This window comes from Saimiri boliviensis, chromosome 5 (assembly GCF_048565385.1).
Source record: "Saimiri boliviensis isolate mSaiBol1 chromosome 5, mSaiBol1.pri, whole genome shotgun sequence".
Classification (NCBI taxonomy): Eukaryota; Metazoa; Chordata; class Mammalia; order Primates; family Cebidae; genus Saimiri; species Saimiri boliviensis.
Window position 1 is genome coordinate 45,689,529 of NC_133453.1, and position 18,804 is coordinate 45,708,332.

Here is an 18,804-nt window from a genome sequence, read left to right on the forward strand (position 1 = left end):
TCTCGATCTCCTGACCTCAACCTCATGATCCACCTGCCCGCTTCGGCATTTTTTTTTTTTTTTTTTTTTTTTTTTTTTTTTTTTGAGACACAGTCTCCTCTGTTGCCCAGGCTGGAGCGCAATGGCATGATTTCTGCTCACTGCAACCCCCACCTCCCTGGTTCAAGCGATTCTTCTGCCTCAGCCTCCTGAGTAGCTGGGATTACAGGCATGCGTCATCGACACCTGGCTAATTTTTTTTTGGATTTTTAGTAGAGATGGGGCTTCACTATGTTGGTCAGGCTGGTTTTGAACTCCTGACTCCGTGATCCACCTGCTTCTGCCGCCCCAAGTGCCAGGATCACAGGCATGAGCCACCAAGCCCGGCCTATGGTGATTTTCTTAAGAACAGGAACTGCTGGCAGAAAGGGGAAACGCACACGCTTAGACAGCTGATACCTTATTAGAAGGTAGTTTGTGGTTCCTGATTTGGAATTTAACGTTCTTCAAACATTCCAGTCCAATGTAAGTTTTACCCGCTTTCCCATATACAAATTCCGCCCGTAGCGACTTGAGGCTCACAGTCTCGCTGGAAAGCGTGCGTGAGGCCTACAGTCCGAGTGTCGGAACTGCCACCTCCAAGTGCTCTTCGTAGGGAAACAGTTTCCGGTCCTGACGAAGGTTCCGCTTTCCGGCGGATCCCGGCCGGGCCTAGCTCGGCGGTGCACAGCCGGCCCGTCTCCGCGTTGCGGACGGTGAAGGCCGCGTAGACCTCAGGGGCCCCCTGGTGTTCGCAGCAGGCAGCCAGCCTCCGCAGGACCCCGACCAGTGACACGATGGCTTCCGGGCAACACAGCGCGTCTTCTCCCGGAGCCAGAGGCTGGATGGAGCTACAAGGACACCGCCCGCACAGGGTGCCCGGGGCTGGGCACGGCCGGCTGTGAGGACAGTGTCTGGCGGGAAGGCCGAGAGCGGAGTCCCGTCCGGCTGGGTCACTGTCGCCCGGGGGCTGTCTCCATTGACAGTGACGTCTGCCTCTAACGAGAGGCCGTTGAGAAGGACTTGCCCGTGGAGCTGCTCGACGACTCGGCTGTGACAGTCGCCGAAGATGCCTGCGCGGGGACAGCACGTCTCGCCGACGGCCGGGCCTGTGAGGCCAGCACCACCACTGCCAAGCTCTGGGACGGCCCCGTGAGTGAAGGCTGCCGGGCTCTGGATGGCCCGCGCTGCAGGGTAGAGGGCGGCGGCCATGTGACCAGGCCCCTGGTGCCTTGCGGGTTGATGGCTGTGCTCTCGGAGAGGTGACCGAGTTTCCCAAGGGCAGCAGATAGCTCCAGTGGCCCAGGGGGCACTCCCTGGCCGGCAGGAACTGCGCCAGCGCCTCGTCCAGCTCGTCCAGAGGCTGCGCGTGGACAGCCTCGTGCTTCCTGTTGAGCTCTCGGAGAAAGCACTGGGCATGCTTGGCTGACGGCGGGTGCTTCACACACACAGGATGCTTCACAGGGTTCTGCAGAATATCCCGCAACAGCCCAGAATCTGATGTCTCTTTAATTTTGCTTCTAAGCTTGCCTGGGAAGGAGCGCAGTGCGAAACTCCGCAGCAGGACTTTGGTCCCCGCGCTCTCCTGGGGCTCCACGATGGGGGCCTCTTTCCTTTTCTTTTTTTTTTTTTTTTTTTTTTTTTTTTTTTTTTTTTAAGAAATGGGGTGTTGCTATGCTGCCCAGGCTCATCTCATATTCCAAGCCATTCTCTTGCTTTGGACTCCCAAAGTGCTGATAGGTGTAAACCACCATGCCTGATCTACTTTATAATTTTTAAAAATATACGCTTCCTCAGGGCACAAGTTTTCAGTACAACACAGGACATTTTTAGCAACAGATCCAAATATGTTTTTTTCTTCTGCAATAAGAAGCCAAACTATATAGATTAAACTTATGTTTAGCAATTAATGTTTCAACATTATGTCTTATTTGAAGATAATTTAGTGATTCAACAAATACTCATCATTTAATTTAACAGTATAACTTTAAGGTTTTAAGTTACCAAAGATTTTGAATTTTTAAGAGGACATATTTTATAGAACATAGTCACTTTAAAATTCTATTTATAAATGTTTATCCCACTTCTTATATGTATTAATTTACTTGGTTTTGATAATTATGTTTAAATTGGTCCTGAAAACTTTGTGAGACACTAAACAAAGCTAGTCATTATCTTAAGTTATTTTAGCCTGCAGATAAATCAGGCAAGTATTTTAAAAATCACAGAAGCGAGGAACCTAAAAGTCAAAACATACGGCTTTTTAACACCTTTTTTGGCTGGGCCTGGTGGCTCACACCTATAATTCTAGCACTCTGGGAGGCTGAGGTAGGTGGATCACCTGAGGTTAGGAGTTCCAGACCAGCCTGGTCAACATGGTAAAACCCTGTCTCTACTAAAAATACAAATATTAGCTGGGCCTGGTGGTGGGTGCCTGTCTTAGCTACTCAGGAGGCTGAGACAGGAGAATCTCTTGAACTCAAAAGGCAGAGGTTGCTGTGAGCCGAGATCGTGCCATTGCACTCCAGTCTGCCTGACAGAGCAAGACTGTCTCCAGAAACAAAACAAAAACAAAAGAAAACAAAACTTTTTAAACTGATATGTTTGACATACATCAAGAAATTTATTCATTTTACATGTCATTCTCAGGCTGAATTTATACTTTTATAATCTTAAATATACATATGTTTTTTGATTAGTAAATTCAGGTAGAAGAAGTTGTATGTCTGCATTGTATTTAATGTTGACAACTTTAAAGATGTGCCTGTTTCAATTAAACCAGCAACTTAAACTAGCTTTTTTATTTGCCAAAGGTTATCCCTGGTAATGTGAATTTGAAAAACTTTTAGGTTAGTTCCTATTTTTCTGAAAAAAAATGCTTAATTTATATAAATGCTTATTTTCTTCTTTTAAGTCAAATTTTCCCATAGGTACCAGTAAGACTGTTTAGGATGAGAGTGATCTAAAAAAACAAAAACAAACAAACAAAAAAAACAACAACAAAAACAACAACCACCAAACAACAACAAAACTTTTGGATACAAAAGTCCAAATCTCTAAAAGTATACCTACTGTGTGAGTCAAACCCAATATGCCTTTTTTTTTGTTTTGTTTTTTGTTTTTTTTTCTGATTGAGTTTTACTCTTGTTGCTCAGGCTGGAATGCAATGGCACGATCTCAGCTCACCACAACCTCCGCCTTCCAGGTTGAAGAGACTCTCCTGCCTCAGCCTCCTGAGTAGCTTGGCTTACAGGCATGTGCCACCACGCCCGGCTACCAGTAAGCCCTTTTTATGGCTGAAAACCAAAAAGCCTTTTGTGGTTTAACCATGGATGCCAGAAGTTTCTCTCCAGGGGTGCAAAAGATACTGTTTCTCTCAAGATCCAAATGCTCTCTTAAATATAGTCTTAGAAACTGAGTACCTTCATTGCTACCAAGGCAATGAAGGTACAAGTACCTTCATTACGACAAACACCAAGGACTGCTGGCATGTTCAGGCAAAAAGGCACTTTGTATTTTGGGGTCAAGTCTGCTGGCAAGCCACCTGATGCAAGCCCAATAACTTGTAACCCCCCAGGTGCTAGAAAGCAGAGAGAGTATTTTCACTGGTCACAAAGCCAAGCTCTCAAGATGAAAGGAACATTTTATTATGTGTTTCCTCCTTATGACAAATCACATAACAAGTCATATACAAGAGAAAACAAGGACTATTCCTGGAAGGCTGTAGATCAATAATTTGTGAGTACCAAGAACCAAATTCACAAGAGAGTCACATTTCAAAGAATCAAGTCTTGTGTTTTTTTCCTGCCGATCCAAATTTGGAAAAGAATGAACAAAGAAAGATTTTTTTACTTCCCTCTTAACTGGCCACTGTAGAAGAGATCCAGGAGAGCTGATTCTGGTAAGAATTCCTACCTTCTGCTGACTTGTCAGCCTTCTCAGGATCCCATTTGCAGGCTGTGACACAGGAGGATATCCCAGGCTTTTAGGGTCCTATCCGGGTTGCCACAAAATGTAGAAGTGGAAAAGTTCCACCTTCATTCTCTTAGAATCTCAGCTAGGTTTGGGAATTAAAATGTCATGACATAGATTAACAGGAGAAAAGCATAGTACAAGTTTTACATGGCACAGGAGCCCTCATAAGAAAATGAAATTCCAGAAAAGAAGTTAAATTCAATTACTTACATGCTGAATTGGACATGGAGTAGTAAGTTAAGAAGCAACTAAATTGTGGAGATCCTAAGGTAAGAGTTTTTTTTCCACAATGTCTATTCAAAATTCCGTTTCAATTTATTGTCGTTGAAGTATGTTGCATCTTTCTAGTCTAGGAGGGCATCTTTCACATGGGAATTTCATCTGCTTTTAAAAAACAGCACGAATGTCAGATTTATCTTTTTGCATTTTTTTAAAGCGCCTTTAACTTAAATACTTAATATGCTAGAGTGATGTATTTTAAACTCTTTCAATGGCAAACTTGTTAAATCACCTGGCACTGCAATTGGCACATATCAGTTTCAAATAGATGGCAAACTTCTGGAAGTCTAGAACTCTAACATATAATTCTTTATATCCTACACACCTACTACTTTACCAATATATAAATTCCTCAATAAATATTTATAAAATGAATTAACATGTTAGGTGACAAAGTTAAGATGGTAAGGGCAAATCTTGGTGGTCTTTTTCTTTTAAAAGGTCATCTATCTGATGATAGATAAATATTTTAAGCAGAATTACATTTAGTATGAGGGAGCTTCATGGGAGAAACTGCTAAATGTGCACCTATATTTGTTTCTCTTCTTTTTTTAAAGAAATAAACTTTTAGTTAGGCATTTGCCCACCAGCTGGAGACTGTTTCCCAGCTCTCTCCTTCCTGCAATATGGTTACATGACTAAGTTATTTTCAGTGTAACTGGAGCAGAAATAACCTATGTTACTTTTGGGTCTGCGTTTTAAAGCCCTAGAGGTACACAACTACACTTGCCTTCTTGTGAGCTGGACGTGGACATATCTGAAGCCCAGCTTTGACAATGCAGATAAGAACCATAACCAGGGGATGGAAGAGAAACGTGATAAAAGCCACCTGGATGGTGAATGACTGAGGAGAGTGGAGCAACTGCCTGCCATTCCTGGAATGGAATTTGAACGAGAAACAGGAAACAGCAACTTAACTTTTAAAATTCTAGTATAAGTAGGAAAATGTAAACAAACAAACAAAAAGCTCTAAATGATGATGTTTTGGTTGATAAGGGGATCTGATTCGTGTTAGCAAGTTTAAGAGTAACACTGGAGAAAAAGGCTTAAAAGGATGCATTTATGATTTTAGTTCTTTAGTCTCCTTTTATTTAAGTATTTAAAGTACCATGGCTATTTTAGAAATTTAACTCTAATTAACAAGTTTTATTTTCTGCTTATTACATTTAAGATACTTTCATCATCTTTAAAATTGACGTTATATTTACACTAGTGAATTTATACCTGATAGATTTTAAGTTCCCCTAAGAGTTAAGATAATAGTTTTGTTGCGTAAGATTTTCCCTTACTTTGTCTACTCTTTAACATAGATGGTTGCTATGGGAAACAAATGTTTGAGGTTCGGCTAGGTTTTAGTTTCAGGTAAAAAATAAATTATAGTAGTTTCTTATAAATGAAAAGAAAATAATTTCTAGGTTAAATACCCATTTTATAAATCTTCATAGGATTGTATATAAACTTGTAGCATCTGTCAAAAATACCATTTTACCTTTCATTGGTCTGCTTATTTGAGTAATGTTTTCTTTCCTTTTCCAGTTTTGTTCAGGAAGACACTGTGCCTATCTTTGGTATTGCTAGCATAGTATCTGACTTTGTAAGTGTGCAATAAATATTTAAAAATTAAAGAAGCACATGAAGTTGATTAAAGTTATATTATTGATGCATACCTGGTCTAACAAATTGATGCTATACTTTTCTCACACCAGAAAACCATTTTCCTTTCTTTTAATTTATTTTGAAATACATGTATTCCAGTTAGACACAATAGAAGCACAATAAAACATTTACCTATATACATAAAATAATTATATTTAGATATCTAATGTGTAATTTAATATAAAATGATTAAAAATACAAAATTTGCACTGTAATTCTATAGAAGGAAAAAATAATACAGTGGCAAAAGTAATATTTGTGGTAGATCAGAATGCTTAAATCTTGACAAAAATATATTATTTTTACCTGTAAGAAGTATTAGGCATTGATTATATTGAATATTATACTAAAGATGAAGAATTATGTACTGTCCAGTGTTATCGAGGATTCAGGGAAATCAGAGCTCTATATTGTTTCTCTGAGTAATTCAGTTTGGTTATATATATATCTTAAAAATGTGCATATTGTAATAATAAGCATTTTAAATCTTAGGAATTTATTTTAATGAAACAATCATTACTTACAAAATGGGAACAATTTAAATGTTCATGAATACAAACAATTCTTTGATAAAAAATAACTAACTCAAAGTACACTTTAAACTCTTTTATTGAAATACGTAACAAACAATATGAAATAATTAGATATGGCAGTTTACAATTCCAATTTATTCAGGTTAATCACTATAAATTGCTTGTGGATATAAATGGATACAAACTGGTAGATTTCGATGCTGCTGTTTGTTGGTATACCATTCTGGTAGCTTTGAATTAAAATAATACTGACTCACTTTAAAACAACAAGAACAATGATGATTTTTTACTCTTTCCAATTTATGTGGCTCTTTCAGGAAGAACAAGTTTATAGGCTGACAGAAATAGAAAAGAGAAGCAATGGTCCTATTTGAAAAGAGAGAAGGTAAAGACGTATTTTGCTGCATATTTCATTTTAATAACAAGAAGATTAAAAACTAAAGGAAACAGTAATTGTATTACTGAAAGTCTTTGCTTTCCATGCACTGAAACAACTTTACATGGGTCATGTAAAAGACAGTACTATGTGTTACTACAGATTTGGAAATGTGACTGGATTTAAAGTCCTATTTAGAATAATAAGACTGAAGGCAGCAGAGGTCAAGTGTTAACTAGACGTACAAGGGTTCACAAAGACCTCAGATCTGGATGGGTGTCTGTATTAGTTTATTTTCACACTGTTATTAAGATACTACACCTGAGACTGGGTAATTTATGAAGGAAAGAGGTTCAGTTGACTCAGGTCCACATAGTAGGGAAGGCCTTAGGAAACTTATAGTCATGGCAGAAGGGGAAGCATGCACATCTTACATGGTGGCAGGTGAGAGAGAAGAGAAAGCTAAGAGAGATGAGCCCCTTATGAAAGCATCAGATCTCATGAGAATTCACTCACTATCACGAGAACAGCATGGGAGAAACCACCCCTATGATCCAGCTATGTAAACCTGGGGATTACATAGCTCTTCCTTGACACACAGGTATTACCATTCAAGATGAGATTTGGAAGGGGACACAGAGCTAAACCATATCAATGTCATTCCTTGGAAGGATTTAATTTTTTTTAATTGAAGGTCACTCAATTTTCCTGGGTAACTCATTTCAGGAATTTACCATTATTTAATTATATTTACAAATGAAACAATTTAAATATAAATTTAACTCAGCATCGCAAATAAACATATCATTCGAAAGAGAGCCTTATCTTTATTTGGAGTTTGTAAGAAATAATTGACCTTCATAAAAAGGTGTTCTTTTTTTTCCCCTCAAACTTGAAACTACTACAACTTTTGTTTTGACAGCGTCTACATTATGAAGGTTTTTTGTTTTGTTTTGTTTTTTGGTTTTTTTTTTTTTTGGTCAAACTAGTTTTCTTTTCTTTTTACCTTATGAAAGGGACAGTTCAATTTTTTAGAACAAATTTTATATTTTAAACATTCACATACAAGATTATATATTGCATTTATATATTGCTTTAGAAGTAGAAGGCCCCACTGAGCCGTATAACTTTGAATATACTAGAAAATTCTGTACCCATCATAGAAATACAATAGTGTCCTTAACAGAGCACGTTATAGTCATTCAGTGTGTATCATGCAGAATACTAATCATTTATATGATTTGTGAGAAAGCACAGCCTTGAGTCATTTAAAATCATTTCCTTTCTTTCCTCACCAACTTTTATTCTAGAGTCAGTCAGTACTTTTACTTGATGGAAGTAATGAGGGAATTTTTTTTTGAGATTCTTCTGCTAGTTTGCCCACTAACATGACTCTGACTTTTAAAATTAATTTATTATTATTTTTAAAATTAATGGTGTGTTTGTTGTGCAGTCAGATACAGGATTTTCATCTAAGTAATAATAACATGAAAGATTTTGTTAGAGCAAAGGTCAAAGTGGCTAGGCAAATGTTGTCTTCCAGTTCTATCTACAATTTTCTGTGTTTCAACTTTCATTTCTTTAGGATATGTTACTGTCTTTGTAAAACACCGTGCAAAGGCATTAAAATGCATTACAAGGAGTTCACACTCTACAGAAAGAAAAAAACAAATTTCTCCACCCAGACATAACAATTGAGTTCACATTAAATAATTATAATTTCAGATTTCTTTTCATGCATTGTAACAAAAAAAGCTGGATAGAAATAATAATTTTACAAAAATGAGATTTTATTGTTAATCAAATGCTGCTTAACAATAAAACAGATTAATTTTAATTTTACTTGAATTTAGCAGAAAAAAAGAAACATACAAACCAAAGGAGTAGCTGAGCTTGTTTTCCATCATAAGGATTATTAGTTTCAAAAAGACCTATTTTTAAGTTGAGAAGAAAAGATTATAGAAGACATTAAGAATGTATTACCATCTTGTCAAATTTTACATCATTGATATATTTTTGAAATGTAATCCTTTCATATGTTTAGTTTTAGCTTTATATTCATATATAGTCTGTGTTATTTTCTTGAATTCTTTCATGTCTGTGAATATCTATGTTCTAGGGGGACAATTTAGCTGGGTCTAAAATTCTTGGCTCATGTTTTAATCACCACAGAAATTTACGAACATTTTTGTTGCATTATTTTTGGACTTGTATATTATTTGTAGTATTCTGAGCTCAGCTTTATATTTTACTCTTTTAAGTGGCTCATTTTTTTTTTAAACTCCTAATTCAATGTCTCAGGAAATATTTCTTATTATGGAAATTAAATATGACCAAAAAGATCTTCTCAAAATCCCTGCTGATTAGTTTACATTAGTTTTTCCTGCCATGTACTGCTGTATGCTTCTACTAGAAGATTTAAATTTTTCTTTATTTAAGGAAAAAGTTTTAAAATTATGTATTTAAATGCTTTTTCTGCTCTGAGTTTAATATTGCAGGAAGGCTAAATATTTTTTATTGAATCATCATTGTCTGTCTCTGTCAGTCAGTCAAAGACAATTTTTCTTTTTTTTGTCTCTGTCATTTTCTTCTTCGTTTACTATGAACAAATAATTTCAATTTTATTGTGTGCCATTTAATTAACTGACTTGTTCTCCAACAACTTACCAGATTAACTGATATTCTATATATGCCCAGTTTGCTTCATAGTTGTTTTGAAACTTCTGTTCATCATAAGAAATTATCAATGATTAAAAAAATGAAGAACGAATCTGTAGACTCATACCAAAAAAAAACCCCATAATCCTACATTAACATATAGGCAAGTAAATGCACATTTCTATGTGTTAAGTTAAAAATTTTTAAAGTATATATATGATAAACTATTCCCACACTCCTGAACAACATGAAATTAAACTGTGCATATTCTTAATGAATTTTCTTCTTTAGTTCAATATTATGTTTGTGGGATTCCTTTGTATTGATGAATGTAGGTAAAGTTTTCTTTTCATTTTTTTATAGAGTTCCACTGCAACACAGTTTATCTATTAGTTTCTTTTTCCTTCAGCAAGCTTGTTTTATCTATTCTCTTCAGTTCTCCTAAGTCACAGTTTATTGGTGCTTATTTGATTTTTCTTCCTCACTTGTTTTTCTCCTTGCCTGGAGAAACCAAAGTGAGGATCTCTAACTGTTTATCTTGCTCTACTAAGAACCTGTGGTAATAGGAATTTTAGTGTTTGATAGGTTTTCTGAACTTTTCTACAGAGTAAAAATCCATATTTAATCTATTTTTCTCCAGTGAATGTAAGAAAGGAGCATGGGCATTGTATTATTCAGGATTCTTTAAATTTTCTTGATTTACTTTATTTCCTTAGTATTAATTTAGGGTTGGTAAAGAGGGAACAGAGTTAGGAGTAGACTAAATTGTATATTCAAATTCTGCGTCATAAAGTTTGTCCATTTTTTAACTGCTGATACTTTGTATTTCCTGCTCTATCTTTTTAAAATGAACAATGAATTTCATTACATTGTGAGAGAAGGAGATTCTCAATCTGGTTTTATTTTGCCCCTTGTAGGAGGATATTTTTCCCTTGACTATTTCCTATGATGTGAAAAGTTCCTAATTATCTTTTTTACTACTTATATTAATCTTTTTTTGCATTACTATAACAAAATACTGATGCTGGGTAATTTATAAAGAGTTTATTTGGCTTACAGTTCTGTAGGCTGTACAAGAAGCATGGCATCAGTATCTGCTTCTGGTGAAGCCTCAGAAAATATTTATTCATGGAAGAATGCCAAGGGGAGCTGGTGAATCAGATGACAAGAGAGGGAGCAAGTGAAAGGGGAGGAGGTGCCAAGGTCTTTTTAACAATCTGATCTCATGGTATCTAACAGAGTGAAAACTCACTCATCACCACCAGATGACACCAAACCATTCATGAGGGATGTGCCCTCATGACCTAAACATCTCCCACCAGGCCCCACCTCCAATGCCAGAGTTCATATTTCAACATGAGATTTGGAGGGGACAAATATTCAAACCACCTTACAACATATATTTGAAGTCCATATTTTTGTTATTTATTTAATGATGTTCTAAACATTAATTGACTATCAGAGTGATCCTGTGAACCATCTGTTATTAGCCATAGCTGCAAAGAGCTGTAATCATATAATGTTTTAGTTAAGAAAATATCTTTAAAACTTCCAAATGACAGTTTTCATCATATCTGTTAACCTTAAGATTCATGCTCTATACAAATGTTTTACAATAAGAACTCATAATAATAGTTATTCAGGGCTTGCTATATGTCTGGAAATGGGCTTTGTTGTTTATTTACCTCATTTTATTGAATTCTCATATAATTTTAAGAGATAACCCCCAGTGTAAAGATTAGAAAACTGAAGTTTAGAGAGAGGAAAGAAGTAACTGTCCAAGGGTCATATATGACTTAAAATCAAGTCTGGCTCCTTAAATTGAGCTCCTAATGACTACACTGTGTCATCTCTTTCAGATTCAACTTCATTACTTAATAAGTTTGATTCTTATGCAAGTCGAGCAGTGTGAAGTACTTTAAAGCAAAGTAATGCCATCATTACTTTGGATTTTCTTCATGGGATGTTAAGTAGTAAATAACCCAGATCTTGCCTTCAGTGATGCATTTACAATAGTCATTTCCTATGATACTGAGTCACTTTCCTTGGCTGAGGAGGCCCCACTCTTAATTTCATCCTGGCTTCCAACACTTCCTCTCTGTACAGTAGAGACTAAGAGTTCTTTGAACTTTTTCTTCTGCTAAGTGTCCTCTTTATTCTCTGCTTCCATAACCCAGCCCTGCCAATCTCAATTTCAAGAAAATAATTTTCTTTCAGTATTTCCTTCTCTCTCTAATCCAGATTGGTGACCTTCAGACTGTCTCTTTCTTGTGCCATATTTTACTGAAAACACCAAGAAATAACAAATGAAACCTAGTGTTCTATGTTTTTCCTACCAGTTTCCCAGCTTTTGTAGCCTCCATTGTGACTGTTTGAACCTTATGTCTGTATTTTTACGTATAGGCAATTACTGAATCAAGCATTTCATTGTTGTGTAGTAAGATTTCCCATTTTCTTACCTGGATTGTATGGTGCCAATTTAATTCCGTCCTACTTTCTGTATTCATCTAGTTCCATATTTTAGGGCCTATAATTAACACCCCCCCCTTTAAATATATAACTTGGTAATACTCAATGTTGTTAATTTCAAGTGATAAAAACTTCTCTGCCTAATTTAAGCAAAAAGGGAGTTTGTTAAAGACTATGTAGCTCACAGAATCTCCAGAAGGGCTTGATTCTCATTCCACTGAACTGATCTCATGAAGACACTATTGCTAACATATGTCTCAAGATATCAGTATTGTCTCTGAAAACTGGATTTAACTATCCGGTTTCTATTGCTCCCATCACCAGAATAAATTATGCATCTTATAAGCTTTTGTTTGAAAATCTGTGGTGATTATATTGGGGGGTGAGGGCAAATGTTCTGCTATGTTATCTCTCAAAAGTCGTTTGTTCTCTTTAATAGGCATATCTTATAAACTGGGAGCCAAAAGATAAGGCTACATGAGAATTATTTCAAGTCTTCATCTACATGTCAGTAACTTCATGGAGATGCAACGCATAGGTAACTTCAGATTACTTGTTTCTTAAATCCACTTGCATGGACCTTCAGCTTCAAACAAAGGTGGAGGTTCCTGCAGGGAAATAGCTTCAGTTTTATGGGAATCTGTTAATATTGTTGAGAGATAATATTATTTTATTCTCACCTACTTATAAGGTACCAAGGTAAATTTATATTTTCTTTATTAGCCATTTACATGTTTATGTTCCATTCAACAATCGTTTCCTCATATTACCATTTAATTTTCAATCAGGCTTCCCTCTGTAGGTAGTATTGTCAGATTCAGAAGGAGGACTGACTTACGTAACTGGCCAGCAATGTGAGTCTGACCAGCACTTTCCCATTCATTCATTTCCAGTTATATGGAGAGGTGTTGCATAAGTAAAAATCTGTAATGACTATCTTTCCACTGAGTAGGAAAGAGGTAGTAATTGTTACTCCCAGATTAGGCATGGAAGGAGAAACTGCTTAATAATTGATCCTTACTCTGGAACTCATAAATATAATTTAGGTCCTGGCAGTAGAGAATCCATCAAAGAAAAAGAAAAAAGAATTAGAAATAGGTAAGATATTTCAATAAGTTTCTGTCTTCCTCTTTTTTCCCTATATTCCAATGTTATTTCAAACATCTATACAATAATAATTTCACTTTCATGCATATTAAGTATAACATTCATTTGATCTTGTAATTCATTCCTTCAGTGTATTATTTCCCAATTTAGTAAACATATTTTAAAAATTGTGACAAAACATGAGAACATCCTCAAAAATTTTAAATGTACAACAGAGTATTATTAATGACAAGCACTATGTTGTACAGTAGATCTCTAAAAGTTTTTATCTTGGTTAAGTGAAACTGTGTAGCTATTGAGCAGCAACTTTCCATTTCTTTCTCCTCCTCTCTTATGGCAGCCACCCTTCTACTTTCTACTTCTCTGAGTTTGACTACTTTAGATACTTCATGTAAGAGGAATCGCACAGTCATTTGTCGTTTGGTGACTGGATATTTCACTTAGCATAATATTCTTAAGGCTCATTCATGCTATCATATGTGATAAAAGTTTCTTTTGTGCTAAAGCTGAATAATATTTTATTGTATGTATATACCACATTTTATTTATCCATTCATTTGATTGATATTTATTGATTTCTTCCACATCTTGGCTATTATGAGTAATGCTGCAATGTACATGAGAGTGCAAATATATCTTTGAGATCCTAATTCTAATCTTTTTGAATAAATACCTAGAAATGAGATTGCTGGTTGATGTGGTATTTCTATTTATACATTTTTGAGGAAGTGTTATACTGTTTTCTATAGCTGGTATGCCATTTTACATTCCCAGTTGTGCAGAAGGACTCCATTTTCTCCATTTCCATACCAACACATTATTTTTTTGAAAATGCCCATTCTAATGTGGGAAATGATATCTCATTGTGGTTGTATTTGCATTTCCTTGATGATTAGTGATGTTGAGCATCTGTTCATATGCTTCTTAGCCATTTGTATGTCTTTGGAGAAATGTGTATCTATTCAAGACCTTTGCTCATTTAAAAAAAAATTGAGTTATTTGGCTTTTTGCTGTTGAGTTAACAGTGAGTTTCTTATATATTGGGTTTTAATGTCTCATCAGATAAGGGATTTACAACTTTTGTTTCCTATTCCATAGGTTGCTTTTTTGCTTTGTTGCTTGTTTCTTTTGCTGTGCAGAAGCATTTCAGTTTGAGGTGGTCTCAGGTTTGGGACTACACTACAAATGCCTATGCTTTTGGTGTCATAGCCAAGATTATTGCCAAGACCAGTGTCATAAAGCTTGTATTCTATATTTTCTTTCAGGAGTTTCACAGTTTCAAGTGTTATGTTTAAGTCTTTAATTCATTTTGATTTGATTTTTCCATGTAGTATAAGATAGGGTCCAGTTTCATTTTTTTGCATGTGTGTATCCAGTTTCCCCAACACCATTATCTTTGAGGTTATCCTTTCCTCATGTGTATTTGTGGCATTTTTGTGAAAGATCGGTTGACTTCATAAGTGTGGGTTCATTTCTGGCCTCTTTATTCTGTTCTATTGTTCTAGATGACTCCTTTATGCCAGGAACACCCTGTTTAATAACTATACTTTGTATTATGTTTTGAAGTCAGAAACTGTAATGCCTCCAGGCTTGCTTTTCTTTCCAACAATTATTTTGGCTGTTCAGGGTTCCTTCTGGTTCCATATGGAATTTAGAATTGTTTCTTCTATTTGTTTAAAAATGCCAGGGATTTTTGATAAGGACTTCATTGAACCTGTGTATTTCTTTGGGTAGTACAGACATTGTAACAATATTCAGTCTCCTGATCACTGAACATGAATGTCTTTTTATTTATTTGTGTCCACTTTTATCAGTATTTTGTAGTTTTTTAAAAATTTTGTCTTTTAAAAAAATTCTCACTCTATTTTACATAGAAAAGGCTATTTCATTTTTTTTTATTGACAATAGCTACACATTTTGGGGATACATGTAATAATTTAATACATTCATGTAATTTGTTAAAATCAAATCAGTGTAATTACAATATCTATCACATTAAATAATTGTCCTTGTAGTTTTCAGTATACAAGTATTTTACTTCTTTGGTTAAGTTTACTTTTAAGTGTTCTATTCCTTTTGATGATATTGTAAATTGGGTTTGTTTTCTCAATTTCCTTTTGGGATTTTTGTTGTTGGTTTATAGAAATAAAACTGATTTTTGTATCCCATCAATTTTCTAAATTCATTTATTTGTTCTAACAATTTTCTTTTGCGTGTGGAATCTTTAGGGTTTTCTACATGTAAGATCGTATTATCTGTGAACAGAGGTAATTTTACTTCTTTCTTTCTTACGTGGATGCCTTTTATTTCCTTTTCTAGCCTTCATTGCTCTGGCTAGGATTACCAGCATTGTGTTGAATACAAGTGGGGTATCCTTGCCTTGTTTCTGAGCTTAGGAAAAAACCAACCAAACAAAAAAAACTTTTTCACTATTCAGTATGATGTTAGCTATGGACTTTCATATTTGATCTTTATTATGTTGAGTTAGTATCCTCTTATTCCTAATTTGTTGAATTATCTTTGTTGTAAAAGGTGTTGACTTTTGTTAATTGCTTCTTCTGCATCTATTGAGATGATCATGTGATTTTTGTACTTTGTTCTGTTAATGTGGCATATTACATTGATTAATTTGCATATATTCAACCAGGGATAAATTTTTTGGTCTTAATTTCTGATCTTTTAAATGTGCTATTGAATTCAATTTGACAGTATTTTGTTGAAGATTTTTGCATCTATGTTCATCAGGGATATTGGCCTATGATTTTTATTTTTTCTAATGTTTTCCCTTCTCTTCAATTTTTTGGAATAGTTTGAGGACATGTTGGGAGGTGTTTGATTACTGATTCAATATTCTCACTAGCTATAGGTCTATTCACTTTTTCTTTCTTCTTCTTCTTCTTTTTTTTTTTTTTTGTGAGACAAAGTCTTGCTCTGTTTCTAGGCTGGAATGCAGTGGCATGATCTTAGATCACTGCAAACTCCACCCCCCAGGTTCCAGGGATTCTCCTGCCTCAGCCTCCCCAGTAGTTGGGATTACAGGCATGTGCCACCATACCTGGCTAATGTTTTGTATTTTTAGTAGAGATGGGGTTTCACCATTTTGGCCGGGATGGTCTTGATCTCTTGACCTCGTGATCTACACGCCTCAGACTCCAAAAGTGTTGGGATTACAGGTGTGAACCACCTCACCCAGCCTATTCACCTTTTCTATTTCTTCATGCTTCAGTCTTTGTAGGATATATGCGTAAATAGAAAAGGAATTTTTCCATTTCTTCTAGGTTATATAATTCTTTGGCACGTAATTGTGCATAGTAGTCTCCAATGACCCATTTTATATTTCTGTGGCATCAGTTGTGATATCTTTCATTTCTGATTTCATTTGTTTGAGTCTTCTCTACTTTTTTTAGTCTAGCTGAAGCTTTGTCAATGTTGTTGATCTTTTAAAAATCAACTCTTCATTTCACTGATTTTTTTCTATTCTCTCTATTTCTACTGTAACTAATCAAATTGAAATTATGTATATTTTATCAAGGTCTCTAATAGTGTTACAGGCATTGATTTATTAATTATTTTTGCTTTAAACTGTATTATTTCCTTTTTTATGCTTACTCTGAACTTTGTCCTTTTTGATGTATAATGTTAAGTTGTTTCTTTGAGATCATTTGTATTTTATTTTTATTTTTGAGACAGGGTCTCACTCTTTCCCCACTGAGTAGCTGGGGATACAGGAGCATGCTACCACACCCAGCTAATTTTTGTATTTTTTGTAGAGATGCAGTCTTGCTATGTTGCCTATGCTGGTCTCAAACTCCTGGGCTTAAGATGTCTGCTTGCCTCAGCCTCCCAAAGTGTTGAGATTACAGGTATGAGTCAGTGCATCCAGCCAAGATCTTTCTTAATTTTATTTTTTGTTTCCATAGGTTTTGGGGGAACAAGTAGTGTTTGGTTACATGAATAAGTTTTTTAGTCATGATTTCTGAGATTTTGGTGGACATATCTCCTGAGCAGTATACTGTGTACCCAATTCGTAGTCTTTTATCCCTTACCCCCTTCCACGCTTTCATGAGTCCCCAAAGTCTATTGCATTATTCTTATGCTTTTGAATTCTCATAGCCTAACTCCCACTTATAAGTGAGAACATATGATGTTTGGTTTTCCATTCGTGAGTTACTTCTTTCAGGCGTCCCCAAACTTTTTACACAGGGGGCCAGTTCACTGTCCCTCAGACCATTGGAGGGCCGCCACATACTGTGCTCCTCTCACTGACCACCAATGAAAGAGGTTCCCCTTCCTGAAGTGTGGCGGGGGGGCCGGATAAATGGCCTCAGGGGGACGCATGCGGCCCACGCACGGGCCGTAGTTTGGGGACGTCTGATAGAGTAATGGTTGTTAGGCGCATCACTTGCATAAAGAGACCACCAGGCAGGCTTCATGTGGGTAACAAGGCCATTTTATTTCATGGTTGGGTAAAAGTGGGTCAAGTCTGACAAATGAATTAGGCAAAGGGAGTAGGAAAGGGGACTGGTTATATACGTTGGGGCAAATGTTCAGTTAAAGGTAGTAATTTATTTTAGGGAGGGAGAGGACATCATGGGATGCATGGTCACAAGGGAAGGGGTTATCCATTACAAACATGATCATAAGGGTGAGGGGTTATCAGTTATAAGTAGAGGGGAGGGCGTGGCAAATTACATAGTTATAGGGGAGGGGGTCTTTAGAAACCCAATCTCCAGGGGGAAATTTAACAAAGCTGAGCAGAAACAATGGTTGCAGGTTGCAGGGGGTGGGGGATAGCAATTAGCTGAGGCAGAAGCAAGTTGTTTCACTTCTCTTTGTGGCCATTTGGTTACTTCAGACTTTCTGGCTCCTGGAGACCACTCAGAGGTGTATATGCAGGTCTCCCAAGGCTATAATGGCCAGGCTTGGACTTGGAGGCCTGACAATGGTCTCCAATTCCATCCAGGTTGCTGTAAATGCCATTATTTTGTTCCTTTTTATGGCTGAGTAGCATTCCATGGTGTACAGATACCACAATTTTTTTATCCACTCTTTGACTGATGGGCATTTGGGTTGGTTCCATATTTTTGCAATTGTGAATTGTGCTGCTATAAACGTGTGTATTCTGTGTGCAAATATCTTTTTTTTCCTTTTTGTATAATAACTTATTTTCATTTGGTAGATGCCCAGTATTTGAATTGCTAGATCAAAGGGTAGTTCTACTTTTAGGTCCTTTTTTAAAAAAATTATTTTTTATTTCAATAGGTTTTTAGGGAGCAGGTGGTATTTGGTTCATGTGAGTTGGCTTGCTTTCTCAGCAGGGAGGCTTATGGTCTGGGGCAAGTACTCAGCTCTAGTCACTGGTTGCCTGGAAATAGACCACTACTTTTAGTTATTTAAGGAATCTCCACATTTTTCTATAGTGGTTGTACTAGTTTACCTTCCCCCCAGCAGTGTAAAAGGGTTCCCCTTTTCACCACATACAAGCCAGCATCTGTTATTTTTAAAATTTTTTGATTATGGCCATTCTTGCAAGAGTAAGGTGGTATTACATTGTGGTTTTGATTTGCATTTGCATTACCCTGGTAATCAGTGATGTTGAGCATTTTTTGTATGTTTGTTGACCATTCATTTATCTTCTTTTGAGGATTGTCTATTCATGTCCTTAGCCCACTTTTTGATGGAATTGTTTGTATTTTTCTTGTGAATTTTTTGAGTTCCTTGTGGATTCTAGAC

General features: G+C 36.2%; 1 pseudogene; it reads right to left on the minus strand.

The window, feature by feature from the left end:
- Positions 1–588: 588 nt before the first annotated feature.
- On the minus strand, positions 589–3,509 carry LOC101046605 (protein-lysine N-methyltransferase EEF2KMT-like; annotated as a pseudogene).
- Positions 3,510–18,804: the final 15,295 nt, after the last annotated feature.